The 25,223-nt window shown below is 38.6% G+C and overlaps 1 protein-coding gene and 1 long non-coding RNA gene across 11 annotated transcripts in view; one reads left to right on the forward strand and one right to left on the reverse strand.

Annotated features, from left to right (window-relative positions):
* The window catches only part of bbx (BBX high mobility group box domain containing), a 207,054-nt gene that overhangs the window by 90,208 nt on the left and 91,623 nt on the right, over positions 1 to 25,223 (reverse strand). The gene's annotated exons all lie outside the window — the stretch shown is intronic.
* Positions 2,018 to 16,640, forward strand: LOC140485914 (uncharacterized). Of its 2 annotated transcripts, XR_011962477.1 has the most exons (3): positions 2,018 to 2,151; positions 10,228 to 10,347; positions 15,970 to 16,640. It is a non-coding gene; the product is annotated as an uncharacterized lncRNA (long non-coding RNA). The 2 variants fall into 2 exon arrangements; XR_011962478.1 differs by lacking the exon at positions 10,228 to 10,347 and having other exon boundaries at positions 2,046 to 2,151.

Here is a 25,223-nt window from a genome sequence, read left to right on the forward strand (position 1 = left end):
GGCCAAGATAGACTCTTGATCAGCATGGGAATCAAGGGTTTTGGGAAAAGGCAGGAAAGTGGGGGTGAGGAGTATCGATTCAGCCATGAGCCTATTGAATCGCATAACAGATTTAAGGGGCTAAAACAGCCTATTCCTATTTCTTTTAATTAGATTAGATTAGATTAGATTACTTTACAGTGTGGAAACAGGCCTTCGGCCCAACAAGTCCACACCGAAGCGCAAACCACCTATACCCCTTACCTAACACTATGGACAATTTAGCATGGCCAATTCACCTGACCTGCACATCTTTGGACTGTGGGAGGAAACCGGAGCACCCGGAGGAAACCCACACAGACACAGGGTGGAGTTTGCACACAGTCAGTCAGTCACCTGAGGCAGGAATTGAACCCGGGTCTCTGGCGCTGTGAGGTAGCAGTGCTAACCACTGTGCCACCACGCCGCCCATGATGTTATAAACAAATTGATGAATCAGTACAGGAATTTGTTAACTTTTTTTGTTTAGTTCTTAAATGTGAACTTAATTACAAGGTTCTGACCTGTGAATTGTTAGTGCTTTATATACCACAGGTTACTACTTTTGGTAATAATTACTTTTCAAAATGTTATTTACAGGGATACAGTAACATTAATTTCTACTTCTGCCAATCATATAATGTTGCAGTAAATGTTCTTCTTGTTTTTTTGCACTTAATAATTTAGCAATCTCTGTCTATTGACTACATTTTAATTAGTAGCACTACTACCACACAAATTAAAAACAGATACGACAAGCTGAGCTGACATCAAGCAATAATGGAAATGTCACTCTATACAAAAAGACTGAAGCAGTGACAAAAATATTTATTAAAATAACAAATGCATTAAATTTTAAACACCTACTTAATAATAATTGACTGCCCGAGATTAATTACTGAAGGCATTGACTGACTCCTTGCTGGTACAGGGTGCTACAGTTTCAGGTGGCCATTAATCACGTGAACTTTGATAAAAGTGTCAGCAAGGTTTTCCAGTCCAGGCCAACTGAAGTGAGATGCTGTCCTTTGTAAACAGGAGACGGTCCAATAACTTATTATATTCCAATAACTTAGCAATAACTTAATTTGGACATAGTTGAAGTAGACTTCGGGCTAAGTGAAACTGAATTTTTACTGAGCACCTGTTAAATTTGAAAGAATGAACAATTTGAGTTTTAGACCAGAGTTCTGAAGTTTGCCTAAGTAAATATATTTCGAAAGTCACTGTGCAGCTCATGACACTCAACTTGAGTGACTGCTGAAGAATATGTTTCAGGTAGTAGATGTGTAACATTTGCATGACATCTTTAAGATTCCTCGGGTGAGTGTTTTCAAAACAATCATCCTTATTGTTTCCATATCCTGCACACATTTTGCTCCAGTCTCAAAGTAAGTAAACTTAAATTTTCTTTTTAAGTTATCTTTGCTAAAGCTGCCTTGCCCTTTCCCAGTCACCCATACAAACGTACAATTCCTAGTCTGATGAGTACCCTTCAGTAGCTTTCAAAGGAGGAGGTTGGGTCTTTGCTCAACTGTTCGAGGTTACATCAACCACGTATGGATAACACCCGTATAAGCCTTTTCATAGGTGTCACTCAAAATGTGGAATAGTTCTTTTCTCTTCCCTAATTCAAAGTGATAGTGAGTTTACCTGCTCAGCCATTGAAGAACTGTTATATTAAGTACTTGAATTTAACTCCAAAGGAGAAACATAAACTTTTCTTGTGATTAACCATATTTCATTGTTGTTGAAAAGAACAGAATTTGTCAAAATATTTTGTCTTGCACTCCACGGGGCATTTTGGAAGAATACACACTAAACAGGGAAACCAACATTTCTACAGCATGAGAGGGGAGTGTTGGTTAATTTGCATGTGGGTTCTGATTGGTAGAGGTGTTGCCATGGATGCTGATTGACTTAACTGCCAGGCTTTGCCTTAATTTCAAACCAAACAGGTTGACTCTGATTGGTCAGGGAACTGTTTGAGACATTAACTCATGAATGGCTACCACCTCTTTTGCTGAGTTGAAATAGATGCAGTGCGTTTACAGAATCCTTTTGTCTGCAAAGAACAGGGCTCACACCGCAAACTGAACTGGCACATCCCTGCCACTATTCACAACAAGCAAGGTACTGGCCATATGCAACCAACTCATGCTTGCAACATAATGTCTAACATTAGAGGGTTTTTTTGCAATTGGGCAACTTTTGTTGGACAATCTTGAATGAAACAGAAATTACGCTGTCCACTAATTTAGGTGTGTCAGGCAGGCTCTCAGTGGGCTGTTTGCATGCATTAGAAGCTACATGTATTAATACTCAGGGCCTTTTACTTTGCAGACAGGCATGCCATTTGAGGAGATTGTGAACACGGTCCAAATTAAAATGCTGTACTAGTTTATCAAGCAGGACCACAGCAATAAAACACTAGCCACAAACATAATTTTTCAATTTCATTTCATACCCCTTTATTTAAACAACATCTAGGGTGTTTTTCACTGATGATATAAAATAAGGTTGTAGCACAGAAAAGTACTGGCATCTCTAGTAGTTGAGTTGGTGCAGAGGTAACTATAGTTGACTGTATTTTTAAACCACTGCATTGTCCATTGCAACATAGCAATTAACTGAATGCTACAGTAAAGCCCAGTGCTTGCAACTGACATTTCAACATATAAACCTTTTAGGTGGTTATCAACTTTGTATCTTGCCCTCGGCAGCAGTCTTGCCTCCCCTTTTATGAACTGTTTTACTGTTTGGCGTTTCTAAATGTGCAGTAGACACTAGACAATGTTAATATTGGAGACTTGCCATAGTTTATTGTAAAACATTCTGAATTGTCTCAGATTTGTGTTGTTGTTTGTTGTTATCTCAATGATGTCATGCACCATGCTGAACAGAGTAACCTTGGTCTTTTAGTAGACATCCTTGATGTTAACTTTCTCCTTTAAATGTCAAAGCAGAGAATTGTCCAAAAAGCAATTTGGCGGGGAAGTGGGTACTGATGTGCATTATTAATGTCATTTGCCACTGACTACCTGAATAATTATGTAATGGAACCCGTGAAGTTCTTGATAGCCATCATATTTTGTGCATGCCCCATGACAGCCATAAATAATGCGTGGGTGCTGACAAATATTATTGTACAAAATATATCATGGGGTATACTAATTATGTCATCAGGTTGTCAATGAAAAATTATGTTAGCTAATTGCCCAGCTACCAAACCACTTGTGGTCAACTTGATATGTGGTCTACTATATGTGCACTGCAAAATGATTGATGTTAGACATGTCCCCTGTAACAGTTTCTGATAAACCAGAGGTGTAAATTCAGATTGCTGTGACTGTGGCTGTTGCCAACATTACTGTGATGGGGATGGTCAGCATATTTAACTGTACAGTTTAACTGGCTCTTTGGTGAACAGCAGAAACTTTCCTCACATATCCCCGAAGAAAGTGATGCAGTCAAATTGATTTGTGCTTTTCCAGCGCCACACTCTCGACTCTGGATTCAAGCCCCACCTTTTCCAGAGGTGTGTCATAACATCTCTGAATAGGTTGATGAGAAAATAGTATTTTCTTTCTTGCACAGATAGGGCACAAAACACACTGTCCAAGGCGATCAGAAGAAAATGAGATACACCATAGACTTAGATCTCACCATAATAAACTTTGTATGATTCTCATGTACTCAGCATTGATATCACTAGCCAGTGATAAAATAGATCCTAGATTTTGATCACAAATAAACTACAAATCATCTAACCTTTAATTATATACAGGCAAGGAGTGAAATAACAGATTGAAACTATGGTGGAATGTAATGCATTGAAAATACACAATAATTCATTTTCTTAACTCAGAGTTAGGAAAATAATAGTTTGTTAAGTTCATTTGCAAATTCTTTTGTGGTACATTTAGTCAGGTTTGGAATCCAAACTACATACATCAAGCAGAAAAATAATGGCCATGTTTCTGGTCAGATGAGGGATGGATGTCATGATGACAGCACATTAAATACTTGCAGGTACTTGGATACGATGTTGTAAAGTACACTTTGTGCAAAACATGGAGTCTCCAAATGGGGGGGGGGGGGGGGGGGGGAAGGAGGTGAAAGGTTAAATAGCACTTGTTTGAGAGTTAGCCGCCATGGCAAGTTAAATGATGTGACACCAATTAGTTAAACCTGAGACTTGGTGTGTTTTTCTTTCAGACACAAATCATCGAAATTTGCTTAAAACGGGAGTCTCAATGAGATACAAGGGCCAATTAATCAAACTAGAAACACCTTAAATAGCATACATAAGAAGCACAAGATCTAACCTGACGTTCCACACACTATGATTTTGCCCCTATAGTCATGTTCTAAAGCATGCTGCAGAGTTCACTTTTTTGTTAATATTTTGTAATTTACTATATATACAAATGCCTAGGGTTTAGAAGAGTGAGAAGCAATCTCATTGACACATATAAAATTCTTAAAAGGATAGCAGGGTAAATGCAAGGAGGATGTTTCCCTAGTTACAATATCCCAGAATAAGGGGTTCAACCAGTCAGAATTGAAAGGAGGAGAAACCTCTTCATTCAAAGTGTTGTGGATCTTTAGAATTCTCTGCACATGAAGAGATGTGGGTGCTCCATCATTAAATACATTCAAAGTTGAGGGAAATATAATTTTGACCTCCAGGGGAACTGAGAAATGTTCAGATAGTTTGGGAACATACAGTTGAGATCGAAGGTTAGTTAAGATTATTGAATGGCGAAGTGGGCTCAAAGGGCTGAATATCCCACCCTAGGATTATCATACAAGATGTTTTGGAGTTATCAAATGTCACCAATTTTACAGCAGATACCTGACTTAAAATATATTGTTTTCCTGATAATAAATTTAGTATCTTGCATTCATAATGTAAAATTCAGTATCAGAAACCTTGCTAGTAACATTATTTGGCATTTATAAGTCAATAATTGTTTGGAAAAGAAACTTCTCAATGTGACAAATAAGCTATGTTCCTATAGTACATTTGTTTAAAAATAACACGCCCAGTTCCCTTCAGTTCCTGATAGTGGCAGAGTTGAGCTATTGGAGAGCTTTATTTCAAGGGGAAGTACCAACATAATTGTGTGTACGAGAAACACAGTTCCAACATGTGTTAGATTTAAAATATTCGCAGACAACAAAAAACACAGGAGAAGAGACCCTTTAGGTATTTAAAAAGAAAAATAATCACAATCATTTAACTTTCAGTGCATTCATGATTTAATCTTTGCTGCTATTAATGAGTAAATAGTTATTAATGAGGTTATCGTTAATAATGAGCACTAAATAACATTACACAGAACAATGGGCATGTTGACTTCATAAGAATGCAATGTTAAAAAAAGAAATCCAGGTTTGTGTTCTTGCAGGATATCAAATAAGTCCTATTGCATTGACACACCTTTCTGTGGCCTACTGAATCCAGAAGAAGCCCAACTGCTTTCAAAATACCTTAATCAGTTTTCAGAATCAGCACATCCTGTAAACTAACAAGTTTAACTGTGACAAAGTTATCACTCAGCTCAATTAAAGTAAATTATTGCCAACTCTAGGAAGCTGATTGTCAGTGTACACCAAATTTAAATTAAAATACAAGATCAATATTGAAACGAGTCGATACACACGCTTACTGGAGAATTTTGACAATCACGAAAACATAACATCTTAACCAGACGACAAACCAAAAGTCACAATTATTTGAAGATAATGCAGTACCAACATGTTACATGAGTTCAATATTTGCTTTCAGCTGCTGGTCTGGTTCTGCACATGCTAACATATTGACTCTCACTTCCAGACGCTGTCACTCATGGAATTTGGAGGTCCTCAGAGGGGAACAAAATTAGGGGGAAACATAGTTTGGTATATGTAAATAGTTGTGAATTTAACAATACTAACATGAAATGTACATGGTTTTCAATCATCATTAAATTCAGATGTAAGCATAGAAGGAGCCAAATGGCCCATCAAGTTCACACCAGTCAATAAAAATCTGATTACATTAATCCTGTTTTCCAGCTCTTGGCCCATAACCTTGGAGGCTATGACAACACAAGTGAATATCTAAATCCTCTTTAAATGTCACAAGAGTTTCTGACTCAACCACTTTTTCAGCATGGAGTTCCTTAGTCTCACCATACCCTGAGTCGAAAAAAATCTCTTGACCTCTCCTCTTAGACTTCAAGTTCTGAACCTAAATCTAAGTTCTTTGTTACTGAACCTCTACAAGTCTAAACAAAATGTGCCTGTTCACCCAACTATGTCCCTCATAATCTATATACCTCTATTAGGTCCCCTTGGTTGTTCCAAGTAAAGCAATCCCAGCCTATCCAATCTTTCCTCATAGCTCAGACTCTCCACCATAGTCAGCATCCTCTGCATAGTAAATCTCCTCTGCATCCTTTCTAGTGCAATCACATCATGTGTTAACCAGAATTGGGCACACCTCTCCAGTTGTAGCCTAACTAGCATTTTATACAGTTCCAACATAACCACCTTGCTCTTGCATTTTATGCTTTGACTGGTAAAAGCAAATACCCTAAATGCCTTCTTCACCATCTTAACTACCAGCCCATATTTCAGTGAAAATGCCACCAAGGTCCCTCTGATCCTCAGTAGTTTCCAGGGTCCTATGATTCAGGGTGTAATCCCTTGGTTTGTTTGCCTTCTCCAAGTGCATTACCTCACACTTTACTCGGTTGAATTTCATTTGCCGCTGCCCTGTCCACCTCACCAGTCTTTGATAACTTAATGGAGTTTACAGCTATCTTCCTAACTATTCACCACTCTACCAATTTTCTTGTCATCAGCAAATTTATCACAGAATCATACAGTACAGTCAAGGCACTTTGGTCCATTGAGTCCGTATCACAAAACTATACTGAATCTACACTTTCCAGCACTAGGGCCATAGGTCTTGAATGATGGTCACCCAGTTCATCTACCCTTCCAGGCATTGCAGACACTTGTCACTTTTTGGGTGTAAAAATAATTTCCTCAAATTTCCTCTAAATCTCCTATGTACCACATGTAAAAGTGTGTCCCCTTCTTACTGATCCTTCAACTAAGGATAACAGCTTGATTATAATCCTTACATTTAATTCCACATCATTAATGCACATCACAACCTTGAGTTCTGTGGAACAGAGAGTTGAATCAAACCTCCAGCCACAGCAACATCCCTCTACTATCACTCGCTGCTTTCTGTCTCTCAGCAATCTTGGATCCTTTGGGCTCTCATTTTCTTGAGAGCCATGAGGGATCTTATCAAAACCTTACTGAAGTACATTTAGACCATATCAAATTAATTACCCTAATCACACAAGTGGTAACATCTACCATCAACATTTTTTTCTACAGACAGTGTTTTCAGATTCTCAGTTGAAACAAACTCTAATCATCTAAAAGTGGATGCAGAGATTGTGTGCTCAATTCTGGAGTGAAGCTTGAACTCACAAAATTGCGATTCTGACAAGGCTGTTGCCATGGCTGCTATTCAGAAGGAAAAATGAGCAAATTCAGAACAATCCTTAATTCAGGAAAGTTGCAGTTACATAGCAAAAACAATGTGCTATTCTCACGTGCAGAGCAGGGACAGAACAGGATCCTTTTATCACCCAAATAAAATTATATAGCAGTTGTATGTAAAATCACGAATAAGCCTTCTCATGACATTGTCCAATGCCACACTACCCCAGAAGTCACATCACTTGCATGTTGTTAAATTAGAATGGTGCAGGTTATAAAGTTTCAAAAACTCAAAGCACTTAAGCGATCTCAACATTTCCTTGTTGAAGTGCCCCAAAATTAAACTATTGACAAAGCAATAAAGTCAAATAAATGATTGACAGTGAGAATTTGCCAATTTCTTAAGTATGCTGGCAACGATCTCTGCAAGTTCATTAATTTCAACAAGTTTGAAATGTGAGTACATTTGTTTGGGGAAAAAAAATCTCACTGGACACAAGCCAAATGTTTGTAGTAAAACTAAGAACCAACCAAATTGTGGAATGGGTAGATAAGTGGCAGATGAGGTTCACTGCACAGAAGTGAGAAATGATGCACGTTGGTAGTAAGGACACTGCTTTTCAATGTAAAATAGGGGCTATAGTTCTGAGGGATTTAGGAGCCAAGGGACCTGGGTTTACATGCGCACAGATCCATGAAAAGTGGCAGGAAGTGTAGAGAGAGCAGCAAGAATGCAATATCCTCTGCTTTATCAATATCATCTGCAAACATGGCAACACCGATGATACTCTGCTCTAGCTACCCATCACCACTCAAATGTCACTAACTTTGTTGTCCAACAGCCAGTTCTGGATTTTCCCATGCTCATCAACATTGGCCCCTGCAGATAACTCACACAAATACAAGAACAAGGAGGTAGCGCTGAACTGTATATACACATTTAAGACCTCAACTGCAGTACTGTGTACAGTTCTGGGTGTTACATTACAGGGAGGATGTGAACACATTACATACCCCCAGTGGCCTAATGGTTAAGGCATTGGCCTCTGAAGCTAGTGACTGTGGATTCAAGTCCTGTCTGGGGTGAAGTGAGTTTTGCCCTGAAATATTCTGAAATGTATTTGTCACAGCGAAGTTTTAGAGGGCTTCTTGTGGCACATCTCTACCTCTGAGCTCGGAGATTGGGGTTCAAATCCCACCCATTCTAGATGTATGTAATAACATCTCTGAACGGGAAGATTAGAAAACAGTTTTTGGAGAGAATGCAAAAGTGGTCTACAACAATGGTTCCAGGGATGAGAAAACTTCAGTTATGTGGATATGTTGAATAGGTTGCAACTGTTATCTGGAGAGAAGGCTAAGAGGAGCTCTGATTGAGGTTTTCAAAATCATGAGCAGGCTGGATAGAGTAAATAGGGTGAAGCTGTTCCCACTCATAAAAGGAAGAAGAACATGAGGACACAGATTTAAAGTGACCTGAAAAAGAAGAAAGGGTGATGGGAATAAAAACATTTTCACTCAGTGAGTACTAAGGATGTGGAATGCACTGCCTGGAAGTGTGATGGAGGCAGCTTCAATCAAGACATTCAACAGTGCATTGGATAATTATTGGGATAAAAATAAAGTGCAAGAATATAGGAAGAAAGCAGGAGATTAGCACTGGGTAATGATACTCATCTGACGAGTCGTGCAGGCATTATGGGCTGAATGGCCACCTTTGGTGCTATAACACTTCCATGATTCTGTGAACCAGTGATATTTTAACCCTCTCTTACTTCCCAAATCCCATGAATCAAGTGCAAATACTATTATGAAAAATTGAGATTGCTGTATCATAAATTCACCCTAAATATTGAGTCAATCTTCAGTAGATGTTTGATATAGTCACCAACCCAATGATGGGTTAATCAGATTGCTGATTAACCTATCATTGTTCTTCAAATTAATTTACTTCATGCTTTTGAGAGGTTTCTGAATGGTGGTGGTAAAACTTAAAGCACATTATACTTTTCAGAAGGTCACTGCAAGAAAATTTTTCTTTTTATGATATAATCTTTTAAGTTGCAGACATAACTTTGGATTCTATAACCTGGCAGACCTCTGATTTAGTAGTCTTCCACAACGGAGGAACCTTTTCTCTTTGCATATGTACAAAGATGCTTTAGACAAAAAGTGTAGAGGGGTAAGGAAGTTTAGGGAGACAGTTTTTAGCACCATTAACCTGGGGTCCTCTATGGATGTAGTATTTGCCTTTCCCTTTTTCTAATTTATGTGCTATACCTTCACAACATCATCTACAAATATGGCAACACCAATGATTCACTGCTCTACCTACTCATCGCCTCTCTCAACTCCCACTGCCTTTGTTGTCCAACAGCCAGTTCTGGATTTTCCCATGCTCATCATCAATGTTGGCCCCTTCAGATAACTCTCACCAACTCCATTCCCTACAGTCACAACTTGAACAAAGTTTCTAGCCAAATATCCTCTTCCCTGTCTTGGTTGCCCTTCTCACCACAAGTCTTTACGATCTGAAATATTTAATTGTCAGTCTGGGCCCATGACCAGCATCTTGTAGTTAGTGCTAACATGTCATAATTTTTTACTTTAAAAATTCCACTGGTTTCTCCTGTAAGAAATTATTAATATTTATTCATCACTTGTAATGCCACATCATTATATGACCACATTCTCCAGGGGCATGGCCAGTGACTGAGGCAAAGGCAAGATCACAGACAGCATCAATAAAAAGATCTGAAGTAGATCTCAGGAAAGAAGCTAAAGTACAACTAATGACTCTGAGACTAACTTACTGAGGTGAGGAATCCTGTTTTAGGATTAAATACTGATCAATATTATGCTATCTCAGACCTTTGTGGTTATGGTCTTTAAACATCACTTGATCTTGTTTTATGTATGTTCATGGGGAATGGACTGGGACCACAGTCAATTTTCAGGACTGGGTACCTTTCATTAATCACTTTCACATATTTAGACTTCTGGCTTAACATTTCACTTTTAAATAATCCATCATCGCCGTCCTCATTTTTTTTCTCTTTCCACTCCAAATCAATCACCTGAAAGGAGATAGGGACACCATAAAGAAGACACATTCACCTTCAACTGTAGAATCCAGGAAATTCCCAACTCCACCAAAAAAGTACTTGAACAGAATTATTTGCTGAACTATTTAACAGTGCCATTGGCTTATTTGCGATTTCAAACATTGCTACCAACTAACTCAAGTTCACAACTCAAAGCAACAAAGAATGTGAAAAACACATTGACAAGGGTGTTGACAGGAGTGCCAGTCCACAGCCATGGAAAGAAACCTTGAGAAATTAAAAATTAAGCAGAATATACTGGATCACTTTATAAATACTTATAAACACAGGATCACTCATCACCTGTAAATGTATACTTTTCATCAGAAATTAAAGCTAAAGCTAGACATACATTTGATGAGATTATTTACGGGTAGCAGAGATAGAATGGAGGCATTTGGCCAGGTTGCTTAATCATCTAATCTCCTCAATGGAAGGGAGTGCGCATCACAAATAGCAAGCACAATGCGAGAGTTGAGGAGAAACTTGTAAATAACTTGGCATCACCTTTGGGGTCCTGGATAGTGATATGGGAGGATTTAGTGTGAAAAGAGTTAAATGGGAGAGGTGTTGCAGCTGCTGTAGTTGCACAGAAAGGTAAGAAGGAAAAGAAAGCTGCAAATATGGTGGAATAGTGAAAAGTATATCCAGGAGGGACGAGTCCCTAGGGATTGTTTCATGCAAACTTCAAATTTAATACGCAGTATTTGCTGCCCCAAATGGAACGTCCTCCACACTAAAGAGGCCAAAAGCAGAGTAGGTAATTCATTTGAGCACTTTGTCCTTCTCTTAACCCTGGCCCTGCTTTTCCAGCAACAAGTGATATTATTTTCCCGTGCAATTCCCACTCTGGCCTTGCTTCCTATATTGTTCTAAGCAGAAACTTCATACATTTCAGCAACATGATTTAGTATTGTACAATAACTGGGACCATAGCTTAAAGTCGGAGGGTTGGCCCCATTTCCTTTAGGACAATCAGTTTTATTATACTAGTTAGCTTCTCTTTATTCAGAAAGGAAGGATTAACTTTTGGAGCTGTGATCCAGTGCCAACAGGAGGGATCTCCCGACACCTGCAATGCTGGCCTTTTCTCTCCTTTTCACTGGCAGTTTCTGTTTTGGTTTCAAATTTCTACATTGAGGTGGTTTCTCTTCCTCCATTTCTGAATGTTTCTGTTCACATGGACATGTCCAATGCCCTTTTACCCTCAGGTAATAATTATCTTTAGTTCCTTTGATGTTTCTCTATTAACTAACAATATCACTGACAGATTTCTGGTCATCTGTGTACAGGTTACTCAAGCTATAACCTCACTTAAGTATCACTTGTTCCCCACTTAATCTTTTCTCTGAAATCTTTTGAAAATTTTCAAAAAGAAAACTTACTTTTACATCAAGGGGAGGGGATCCAAATTTGCAATAATGTGTCCTGAAACCTCTGGCGAAAAGAAGTCATGACTTGTTTAAGATAGTTGCTTGAATACGAGGAACATTAAGGGATGTGTTTAGCAAAAAGAATTGAATTGGACAATGGCTGACACAAAAAGAAACATCAGTGTAAACTTGACAAATTAAATTGATTGTTCCTGTGCACTGATGGTTCTATGAGAGACAGGAACTACTACAGTAGTTCACTGATCAGTACACTTCATTGTTTGTTTTCCCACTATAATTCCATATTGTTCAAAAATATGAGCACTTTGTAGTTTGACAGAGCAAACCACATTAGTTTATACAGGTTTAAACAAAATAATTTTTATTTTCATAGGCATCTTTTTATTTGGTTAAAGATGCTAAGTGCTTCAAAGAGGCATTGTAAAATCAAACATGACAGTTACATGAGGAGCTACAACAGCAGATGACGAAAAGTGCAGTCAAACTTGCTTATAAGGAGTATCTTCGAGCACAAAAGCATGGTGGAGACATGGAAAGGTATAGCAAGGGAATTCCAAAATCAGAAATATTTTCTCAAGTCGAGAATCAGATTTTTTTCATTCGTCATATTTTTTCACTTTTTTCTCCATTGCCCATGTTGTTCCAGGCGTGTGAAAATTCTGCCTATTGATAACACAGCACAAATGAGCAATGGAAACAAATTTCAAAATCTGTCAAAGAGGGAAAGGGCAAAGAAATCAGGTGAAAAGAGATCAAGAAATTGGTATTACAACTTCAGGGTTGCAAAAGACAGAAGAAAACAGCAGCAGTAAGGAAGGTGACTTCTTGAAAAGCTCTGATGAAAGAAGATAAAGATGAAAGGAGCATGTTGAAGAGCCCTTTGTAAAAAATGAAAAATCTAAAATAATTGAGCTAGAAGTAGTGAGCAACTTCGACATCTATTTGATTGAACCAAAAATACTAGGACATGAGATGAGATCCAGGGAATGAAATATAAACTGGAAAATCACCTGGTGTAGATGAAACACCTGCAGATTGAACCAGAAATAAGAAAGAACACACAATGTTTACTGAGTTGTGAAAAGGTATTTACATATTAGGAGAATGGCCAGAAAACTCAATTCAGACAAATAATGATCACCCGAAGAAAGAAACCAACAGTATGCATACATTCTGACTTTTGTCCAACTCGTCTGATTGCTCATGTATCAAAGGTTGTGCTGAAAATTGTAAGAAAGATATCGGGTTGGAAGATGTAGGATTGCCCTTTGCAGAGTGTCAGTCAAAGAATTAGGGCTACACATGTAATAGTTTGATTTTCAATACGTGGTGACAAAGCTAACCTTAATATCTAATCTTCTCCCTGATCACTCTTCAGGTTCGGATCTTAACAGTGGCTCCAGGAACGTTAGGTCATTAGTGTATTCCAGTTGTGGCCAAACCAGAATTACATACAATTCCAGTATAACTGTCTTGCTCTTGCATCTTATGCTTTGTCTAAGACAGACAAGTTTCCTGTATGCCTTCTTAATCGCCTCATCTACCTGCCCTGCTACCTTCAGGAATCTGTGGATATGAACATTAAGAAGTATTGCATTGCTTTTGCGTCATTTCTAAGCCATCTCTCTCTCTCTCTCCCTCTCCCCATCTTTTGTCAAATGCCTGACTATATAGTACAGAGCGTTTTATATATATATTCACATATTAAGAGTCTGAAAGTAGATTTATCTTCTGCATTTCAACCAATATTTTCTGAGCTCCCATCAATTCTAAGCAAGGGTCACTCAACCTGAAATGTTAACACTACTTTCTCTCCACAGATGCTGCCAGAGCTGCTGAACTACTCCAGCAACTTCTGTTTTTGTTTCCAATTTACAGCATTTGCAGTTCTTTCGGTTTTTATTTATACGTTATTCTAGCTGGTTAGACAATTAGATCTTAAGAATTTAAATTGCAAATACCAAAGTTATATGTTGCTCAGAAAGTTAACCTGAATGACATAAAGGATTGCAGGATGCATTAGATAAACTTAACCCTTAACTGCTAATTATAAAGGCCTGTGATATTTGTCAGAAAAGCAGCAGCAATAGAGCTTTGAGCCCAAACCAAGGCCAGAAAAATTAGTTTAAGTGTGTTTTAAAACATTTTATTGACAACTTGACATTTATGATGTGCTGCCTGACTGTTAGATTCAAGTTATCATACACAGTTTTACAGTATCTAAAGCTTTTCAGCTGTTAGAAATCCCTCAGTAGTAACATCTAGAAAAATTTGCATAATGTTGTCATTAGCATGCTGTGACATACATAGTAGGCTTTAAATGGCTAATGTGGGAATAGTGATAATTGAATGTTTTCATATTAAAAGTATTTTACGGTTCATTTATCGGAGGAACATTTCTGACAGCTTGACAGTTTTCTCATTCTTAATCTGTAACCAAACCATTGTGACTAATCAGAATATAAACCAATGGACTTTCAATGTGAATCCATGATTTATTAGAGTAAGAACCAACCTAAGTGATAAGGGAATATAAACAAAACTTGCATTATTCACATTTTAAAATCCAAATTAATTTGATGTGTATCATAACAAAATTAGAAATAAACTCCACAGCATGGGACTGCAAACTCTCGCTCATAAATCCAAGTCACAGGTCTCAGTCCCCTAGTTGTCTAGCACTGATCCACCAGCCTCAATTATGATCATTTGGCAGTGTTGATCGTTTGATGGCCGTGACAGTGAAGCACACTAACCTATGGGAGACATACACAGACACTACTAGTATAGCAATAGAACATGCAACAGAACTGAATATGCCTCTTGTTAGTTCATGACACCAATGGGAGATTGTTTTTTTCACCAACTGGATGTCATAAATAGATAGCAACTTGGGATAACTGTCTGAAGACCTGTTTGATCATTAATATGACAGCAGAAAGGACAGAGGGTACTGGGGTACCAATAAAGCTTACAGATTTAGAATAAGCAAATACAAGCAATGTCTAATCTTGAACTTGAAGCCCTTTGAACCCGCAACACAAGCTCCATAGCCAAGAAAGCCCAGCAGCATCTCTACTTTCTGTGCAGGCTGAGGAAATCCCACCTCCCAACCCCCCATCCTCACCACATTCTACAGAGGGTTCATTGAGAGTACTCTGAGCTGCTGCATCACTGCCTGGTTCGGGAAATGTACCGTCACGAATCAGAAGACCTAACAATGGATAGTGAGGACAGCTGAGATAATCATCGGGGTCTCTCTCCCCTCCATTACAGACATTTACATGACACGCTGCATCCAAAAGGCTAAGAGCATCACGAAAGAGCCTACACATCCCTCACTCAAACTCTTCTCTCTCCTGCCATCTGGCAGAAGATACCGGAGCATTCAGGCTGTCACAGTCAGACTGTGCAACAGTTTGTTCCCCCAAGCCATCAGGCTCCTTAACACAGTATGATTGGACTCTTTCCCATCTGAACTTCTTTGCACGAATTATTTATCATTTTTCTATTCCACTGTAACCTACGTGTTTTGCACTTCTTATGCACTTTATGCAGTGTACGATTGTGTAGTTTGTGCTTTCCATGTAACACACTCTGTCCTGGAAGAACGCTGTTTCGTTTTTTTACTGTATCACATGTATATGGTAGAAATGACAAAATAAAAGCTACTCTATTTTGTTCCAACTAATGACATTACTAATATATTTTGAGGGAGTAGAAGTGGTGAACAGAATTTTCCAATGGTATTCAATTTTATTTTATGGTGTGAACAACAATGTCTCTTAAATTTGCTGTACAGATGTCGGTAACTAAATGGGAGGAGAAAATGGGTATTGTATAAATATGATTGCAGGCAACGAGAAAGAAAAATAATCAAACAAGAGGACAGAAGTACACGACAGCTGCATACATTGATGAACTTCTATTTTACTTGGCAGGCTCCTTCCATTAAGAATGGAAATTCCCCATCAAACACTTCAATGAAGCTGAGAAAAGGAAATATTCAACTGACCGGTACTGAATTCTCTCATCTTGAGAGAAATTAAAACATATCATCTTACCTCCCAAAAAATAACATTCAAGATGGCCAAGTAGCCCAACACAGATGGAACAATAAGGAAGAAATAGAGTTGCTTGCCAATTTCTAAGAATGCTACTGTATTTTATCCTGCTCAGTTTTGGAGTCAAAGAACAAAGAAAATTTACAGCCCAGGAACAGGCCCTTCAGCCCTCCAAGCCTGAGCCAATCCAAATGTACTGTCTAAACCTGTCAGTCAATTCCTAAGCATTTGTATCCTTCTGCTCCCCACCTACTCATGCATCTGTCCAGATGCATCTTAAATGAATCTACCATGCCTGCCTCTACCACCTCTGCTGGCAACGTGTTCCAAACACCCACCACCCTCTGTGTGAAGTACTTGCCGCATGTATCCCCCTTAAACTTTCCACCTCTCACCTTGAAAGCGTGATCTCTCGTTATTGAATCCTTCACCCTGGGAAAAAGCTCGTCTCTATCCACCCTGTCTATACCCTTCATGATTTTGTAAACCTCCATCAGGTCACCCCTCAATCTCCTTTTTCCTAGTGAAAATAAACCTAACCTACTCAACCTCTCTTCATAGCTAGCACTAATTTCTGATGAAGGGCTCCTGCCCAAAACGGTCGACTTTCCTGCTCCTCGGATGCTGCCTGACCAGCTGTGCTTTTCCAGCACCACTCTAATCTTGACCCCGATGTCCTTCCCAGTCGCTGGGGAACGACTGCCAATCCACACAATTGTGGCCAAGTCAAGCACTGTTGAACTTTAGATTGCCCACGAAGGAGGTCCCAGTGCTCGTGCCCAGATTTGGATCATTTGTAATTAATTATTTACAAAATCAAGGGCAGCACAGTGACTCTGTGGTTGGCACCACTGCCCCTAAGCACCAGATTCCAGCCAGGGGTTACCGCCTGTGTGGCGTTTGCACATTCTCCTTGTCTGCACGTGGGTGTTCTGAGTGCTCCAGGTTCCTCCCACAGTCCAAATATGTGCAGGTTAGTTGGATTGGCCATGCTAAATTTGTTTAGGGATGTGCAGGTTGTGTGTATTAGCCATGGGAAATGCAGGGTTACAGGGATAGGGTAGAGGTGGGACTCTGGTTGGGATGTATTTCGGAGGGGCGATGTGGACTCAACAGGCCAAATGGCCTATGTCCACACAGTAGGGATTCGATGATTCTGCAAAAAGATGTCACACTCAGGCCACTGAGAAATCCCATTTGCAACATTCTTCTCTTAAATGACAAGCACTGTACTATTACTCTCCAAGTTCCGTTGGTCAACCAATGACATACATAGCACCTGCCTTTCCAAAAGCATAGTAATCAAAGAGTTTACTGAAATTCTAGTACATCACATCCACTGCCACATATATTCCTAGCAAGTTCCTTTGTGATAATGTCAAATAAAGCAAGTTAGTTACCAGAATCTTCCTTTCCTCTGCTAACATTTAGCTATCTTTCACGGCACTCTATGACTTGAATAGATTTTTCCAAAACTTTATACACAATGGATATCAAACTCACTTGACTAATATCTGTTGGTTCACTTTTGCCACTTCTTTTAAAAACAACAGGAACATTTATGTTTCCCCAGTCCATGGTCACCACTCTAGCATTCAGTGACATTTTGCAATTTCCAAGATTCTATGTTGTTATGGAATATTTTTGTCAGTTTTTTTTCCTGCAATTTTGTAACTCCTTCCCTTATTTTCTTAAATCCTCACAAATGCATTTACAAAATGATCCAACATACCAACCGGAGATATTCTTCACAATTTCAAATTCAAATTTGAATTTTCTCAGAATTATTTTTCATCTTCATGACTGAAATGGTCTACTTTGGTAAGAAAAGCTTGGGTTGATGGAGTTCTTCCTCTTAGCTCAAAATAGATGGCAAATATCCATCCACCTTTATTGGAGTTGAACCCATTTTACGTGTACATAGGATGTTTTTCTATTGTAGAGGCACTAAGGCACTCCACAAGTACATTATCAAACAAACTTTTCCACCAAGCAACAAAAGATATAACAGCAGATGATGAAAAGTCTTGATCGAAGAGGTAGGTTTTACAAGTGTTTTAAAGGGGGGGTAAAGGAGTATAAGTAGTTGTTTGTAGAACAGAATTTAAGATTTGCTTAAAAAAAGACATTTTCCCAAATCCTGTGTCTTGGAGTCATCAGCAGGTGTATTCATAGATTCCAGGTATGTTACTTCTTTCAATCCAGTCCACTCTACTTATCGCTCACAAAGGCATCTCCTCCACATTGGAGTGATAAAACACGGACTGTGTGACTGCAATGCAAAACACTCCACTTTTTCTAAGAATGATCCTGACCTTCCAGTCACTTGCCATTTTGTAAATCATCTAGCTGTCATGCTAAGATTTCTGTCCTAGGCTTGCTGCAGTGTTCCAGCAAAGCCCATTGCAAGCTAGAGGAACAATACCTCATTTTCTGCCTCGGCACTTTACAGCCTTCAGAACGGAACGTTAAGTTCAACAACTTCAGAACGTAAAGACTCCCCATTGTCCCCCTCCAAAATTAAACTAGAAATAATCACAGCATCAATTTAGTAAAATATTGATCAAATCTTCCTTGATGTTGAAGATGGTGAGGTAATACCACATATAGTCCTCAAATGAAGAAGGACACCACCTCATCATTCACATGTCAGCAGTGACTGAACCAGAGTCCCATACACTTCAGAACCACGACAATACAGTCTTACACTTGACGATTCATCATAACTGAAATGCCTTTTGGCTTTGTATTCTGATGTTTCAAAATAAAATTGAGAGAACTCCATTACTATCAGTTCTATTCAGCCTTTTACTTTAACTCACATCACATAATCTTTGACATCCAATATTACTTTCTCAGAATATGCCCAAAATTTGACTAGTAGCATTTTCCCTTCAGTAAGTACATTGAAAACCATTAATGAAACAATTTTCATGTAGTTTCTTGCTTATGATCATTACTATTTTGACAGTTATTGATATATTAGTTCTGTTTTATTGAACTGTTTCCAATTTAATGGGAACCACCATACCCTCCATGTCCAAGAACCCCTTCCTCCATACTTTCCAGCCCGGAAATTGATTTAATTTGAGTGGTCTTTCAAATTAGATTCAAAAACAAAGCCAAACAGTAAAACAATAAATTAGAATCCACTTTTAGGGCAATTATTTTGCATAATAATATTAGTCCACTTTGTGTGCTTAGCAGCAAATAAATAATGCTAGTCGTTCCTTACACTTCCAAGCTTTCTTATTCCGGAAATTGAAGTCATCAAAAATCCCCAAAATCACAGGGGACTTTAGATTATCATGAACAGGGCTAACAACTATGTATCTCTTCAACCAATCACACTGAGTAACCTTCACAAAGCCATGCAAAACCAAAATCAGGAAGTGTCTATTAGAATATTTAATTCAACATCAGACAATGTATCGACAGTAAGGTAAACAGGGGTAAGAAATACAGGATTAAGAGGGATGTGTTGTATTTTTACAAATCCCTAAAAACAGTAAAAATTTGAAGGTATGAGACTCAATAGGTACTTACAAAGGGAGAGGCTGAAATATCAGAAACACAATTTCAGAAAAGTTCATGTACACAATCATAACGGATAAATATTACATTCCATAAATATTAGTTCTCTTTAGGGTCACAGAGATAATTCAGCAGTAATTATAACTTAGCAGTTTCATTAAAAACAATTTCTATCTCATTCAATATGATGTAACTTTAAGGTTCTTATAGTGAGACAGAGAGCATAAAACTGGACATTTATGTCAATCACGCCAATTCAAAAGACTGACGTCTGCAGGAATTTCAATTGTGTACTCATTGAAGAGGCAAGAAATTACTAACAAATTCTAGATTATGTGCAGATAACAATTTCACAGTTGTAATGACAGCTAGCACTAACAATTTTTTACAACTGCAACATTCGGGCTAAGAAATCCAGATTCATTTATGTTTTATGTTTCTACATAATCTTAACTCAATAACACTGAACAAGTATTCCATCATTTGCCTTACTCAAAGACATCCCATTAAAACATAAGGCACCGCATCACACATTAGGTAACAAAAGATTTGACCATCACTGTGTGATGCCCTGATCCTTCTTTTTTAATTTCTAACTTTCTAATCACTTAAAAAAATTTAAAAATTGGAGTGTGTTATGCATTTCTGAAGTAATGTGCTGAGAAATGATCCCCACTAATCCTATCATTATGACAAAAATTAAAGATTTTGGGAAGTGCACAGAATTCCTCAATTTAACTGAACTTTACACCCAGGTTGGCAGACCAGGTTTCTATACCAAGTAAGAATTACTATTCATTCCTAATAGGCAATCATCTCTACTGATAAACAATTACAAACCATCTGCATAAACTGCAAGTTAAATCTTGAACCTGCCATTCCACCATCAAAAACTTCCCTTTACACTGATACAGACAGGAGAGCTAAAAACACAGGCATTACAGGTGAAAGAGTGGGAAAGCAGTTCAGTTGTCCCACTTCACAGGATATGCTGAGATAATTCTTGGGCTGATTGGATTACTGCTTCTTGATCTTCCTTCACTGGATGCTTTCACTTGTTTGCAGGAGACACAGGGTAACTGGTTCACACTTACAAAGGTCTCTTATTAGTTAAATATCACAGTTTACAGGAATTGCTGAATGAAAAATAAACTGCTTTTCTTCAGGCTTAAGTCCTTTTTACAACAGAGAACAGACAGAACTGTCGGGACCGAATATCTTCTCACTATTTCGTTCACAGCTCCAAGTTGTTCAGCTACCTGGGAGCCAATCACATAGCTGTTGGTAGGCAAAAGGCTTTTATTGTCAATAACTGACACAAGTCTACAGACCATCCGCTACTTGATGCTGGCTGAATTTCAATTTGTACACAGCACTTAGCTCTAGCTCATCTCCAAACCAGTTACTACTATTTGAACAAGCTACTCTGCAAACAGCAATTTAAAAAAGTGTCAGGTTACTTCCTTTCAAAACTGCAATAATCCTTCTGCAATCTTTGGTACTTGAAACTTTTATTTTCCAATTTCAATCCACAATGTAAACTCCAGAAAAATAAAATAACGAAGGGCTTACGCCCGAAATGTCGATTCTCCTGCTCCTCGGGTGCTGCCTGACTGGCTGTGCTTGTTTAGCACCACACTCTGACTCCGATCTCCAGCATCTGCAGTCCTCACTTTCTCCCAGTTGATTTTAACCCTACTGTGAAGTCTCTTCCAAGGATGCCTATCTTGAAGAAGTTCTCCTCCTCTCTCTCTACAAGGATCTCAGTGAATCTCTCTCTCCATTCCTGATGAAGGGCTTATGCCTTAAATGTCTATTTGTCTGTTCCTCAGATACTGCCTGACCTGCTGTGCTTTTCCAGCACCACACGCTCGACTCTGATCTCTAGCATCTGCAGTCCTCACTTTCTCCCAGAAAAATAAAATGACATGGTTTTTAGAAGTGAAACATTTTTGACATTGTATTCATGAGAACACAAGGAACAGAATCTCACAAAGGTCTGATGGCCGTGTGCCATGTGAGATGGTTGGTAGAATCGAGCAACTAGTCTGGCAAGGTCCACCTTGATGTCAGGGTCAGTGACCGATGCCATTTGCGAGAGGTCCCTCAGGCTCATTTTACTCTCCTTCATGAGGTCAGCAGTATTGCCTGGACAAGTGGTTTCAGAAATATAATTTGGTTTCCCCAGGTACAGTCCCATCAACTGCTCACACATGGAACTGGGAGAGTCCCATCACAAAACTACAAAATTCATCAACAGGAAGGAGTTTCATTTGACTGATCGGTGATCACCATTACCACTTACCAGAAGCATGAGTCCATTACTCTGACATCCTGCAGCACTCTCAAGTACTTCACAAATGTAAGGGTCCAGGAGCGTTTCAAGACTAGTTACTGTGAGACAACAGCCATTCACTGAGACACTGGGTGATGACACCGTTGCACAACCTCCTGACGAATGCAGAGAGCGCAGGTTTAATGCTGTCTATGCTTTGACTAGGGTCATGGTAGAGCAGACGATAAGGACTGCTAAAGATGTGATTCTTCTACTTGGACAGATCTGGGAAACGGACCCTTCAGTATAGTCCAGATAGATTGTCTCACACCATCCTGGTGTGCTGTGTCCTGCACAATTGGAGTTGGCAAGGAGGCAATGTCCTGAATGCTGGTGGATATGACTGGGCCTCATGGTAAAACATTGTCCAAAAATTGTGGTTCAACCCTGACTTCGCCTGAAAAAAAAAAGAGTGCAGCCCAGAAAATTTTTTAAAAAGTAGCTTTTAAAGCATTACCAATGATGAAGTTGATAGGGACCAGACCAAACCTTTTCAAAATACATTAAAAATATAGCCTAGACCTCAACTTTTTCTTATTGTTAAAGGCAAGTGTAGGTTGTTGCGTTACAGATGTAATTCAATTGGTCAAACTACCAAGCTTGAAGCAATGCACACTTTATTCATACACTATAGTAAAAATACAAACAAAAGAAAGAAGAATTGGAATAACTGAACTCTATTGGAAATCTTGACAGAATAATACATTATTTAACTACTAAATTACACTGTTCCAACATAGTAATACCCCATAGATAACAATTGGCAAAGTCAAATTCAATAAAATAGATTGTCTGACATGCATTGTTTCTCCAGTCCAGGAGGAAAGAACATCAAGAGAAAACTGAGAAAGAGTGAGTAAAAGAGAGAGAACTCAAGTGTTTTGCTGTAGGAGGGAAGGTTGTAACACAGCTTCCATATCTCAACAGCTCCTGAAAACTAAACTAAAATCCTGGTTCCATGGGAGCTTGACCCCACCTCTTTAGGCTGCTTCTCTTGTTTCAACTTAAAAAAAAAACTAAGACCAAGCAAACTCTTTACTTTCTTGGCAGAAAGCAGACCCCTCAACCCTTCTGTCTCAACTTCTCTTCAGAGAGAAAAACACAGGAAAAATACACCTGTTAAAGCCATAGTACCACTACAAAGTAATATGAAGAAATGCACGTTCACTCTTCTTTACTAATACATTTAACATGAGCGTGACATGATATATTGAATTACATTTGTTTCATCTTCAAAAATTTAAAGATAGCCAGAACACATCAGCCAGCTACCATTCACTGTAATATTTGAGTATATTTTAAATTTGTTCTGGATCACTTGCAGCAAGCGTTCAGGCATTATTTCTACTATTGCCAATTGTGTACTGGTGATCAAAAAAATAAATTCAACAACATAAAAAAAATTAAATTATACAGTACAATGTCCATGTACTGAATAGTAAATTTTCTTCTAACTCTGCTGTTAAAAGTGATTAGTATTTTGATACTATCTTGAGGTCTTTGATGATCCACTTTCATTACCATTTTATTTACATAGCATTGCTAGTCTAACAGGTTCCTACCTTGCATCCCAGTAAGTTCATTGTACTTTTAGAAGTCTATTATATACAATGAAGATGCTGAGATGAGTCGAGGATTGCAATTAAATCTCAGAATTCTGCTGACATTGTGATGCGACATCAATAATTTTAAAATATAATTAATTAAAAATGATTCAATCTATTGTGGTAGAAGATAATTAAAAGAGGCAATTTTCTTCTAAGAACATTATAAATGGAAACATTTGTGAAAATAAACAATGCCTAATAGCAATCAAGACCACAAATGCACAGTAATAAGTATCAGACAGCAAGTTTCATTTTAATATTCAGGTGCAAATAGTGGTGACAAACCATGAATGCTTTGTCCTGATGGTTATGACTTCATCTCAGCCCCTAGATGGGTTTACGATCTCTTTTACGCAACATATTACATTTATTGCTGCAAGTAGTTCATTATAATACCAGCAATTTAAATGAAATGATTTGCCTTCACAGCAGCTCATCCTTAATTAGTCAGTAGCATTTCAATCCCGTGTCGAATCAGTTTTTATACAATGTTGGTATCAATACGTAGCTGTTATTCAACAATATCTGGATAATAAAATATGATGAACTGCTATCAAATTAAATCTCATTGTAAACCCAAATTGAAAAGTTTGTTCTAATTTGTAATCTTTTGCTCTCAGACGTATAACTACTTTCACAATTATCTAAAATATGACTGCTGTTTCTCGAATTCCATCATCCAAGTTAATACCTGGGAGGTTTATGGCCATAATTTCTTTTAAATAAACCAGAAACACGTGCTTAATATGGCCAAAGCCTTCACCCGACCACAAGTGGTCAAGTTTCATGGATTAAACAATATACAGTCAAGCTGAATATAACATTTTATCCAAAGGCAATGAAACTAGACACAACCAAGCCTCCTCCAGCCAGGAGATGTGAATAGAAAGGTCCACTCCTCCTATTTCATATGTTGGATGTAAACAGAAATTATGAAGCTTGGAGATGATAAACTTAGGGAAATACACAAACAGATGTGCATTTCAAGCAATTGCTTGTGGAAGATGTTGGAATTTTAACTGCAAAACTGAAGTGAAAAATATCAGAACACAAAACTCAAAGGATAACTACAATATTTGCTACTGCTGACAGTACTGGAAGTCAACTAACCAGATTAAATCCTCACTCCTGAAGGACATCCAAGGGGGAGGGGGGGTGTGAGTGGGAGAGGGGGAGAAAGAGAGAGAGGGGAGAGAAAGAGAGAGAGGGGGAGAAAGAGAGAGAGGGGGAGAAAGAGAGAGAGGGGGAGAAAGAGAGAGAGGGGGAGAAAGAGAGAGAGGGGGAGAAAGAGAGAGAGGGGGAGAAAGAGAGAGAGGGGGAGAAAGAGAGGGGGGGGAGAAAGAGAGGGGGGGAGAAAGAGAGGGGGGGGAGAAAGAGAGGGGGGGGAGAAAGAGGGGGGGGAGAAGAGAGGGGGGGGAGAAAGAGAGGGGGGGAGAAAGAGAGGGGGGGGAGAAAGAGAGGGGGGGGAGAAAGAGAGGGGGGGAGAAAGAGAGAGAAAGAAAGAGAGAGAGGGAGAAAGAAAGAGAGAGAGGGAGAAAGAAAGAGAGAGAGGGAGAAAGAAAGAGAGAGAAAGAGAGAGAGAAAGAAAGAGAGAGAAAGAAAGAGAGAGAGAAAGAAAGAGAGAGAGAGAGAAAAAGAAAGAGAGAGAGAGAAAA

The sequence above is a fragment of the Chiloscyllium punctatum genome, chromosome 15 (assembly GCF_047496795.1).
Source record: "Chiloscyllium punctatum isolate Juve2018m chromosome 15, sChiPun1.3, whole genome shotgun sequence".
NCBI classification, from domain to species: domain Eukaryota; kingdom Metazoa; phylum Chordata; class Chondrichthyes; order Orectolobiformes; family Hemiscylliidae; genus Chiloscyllium; species Chiloscyllium punctatum.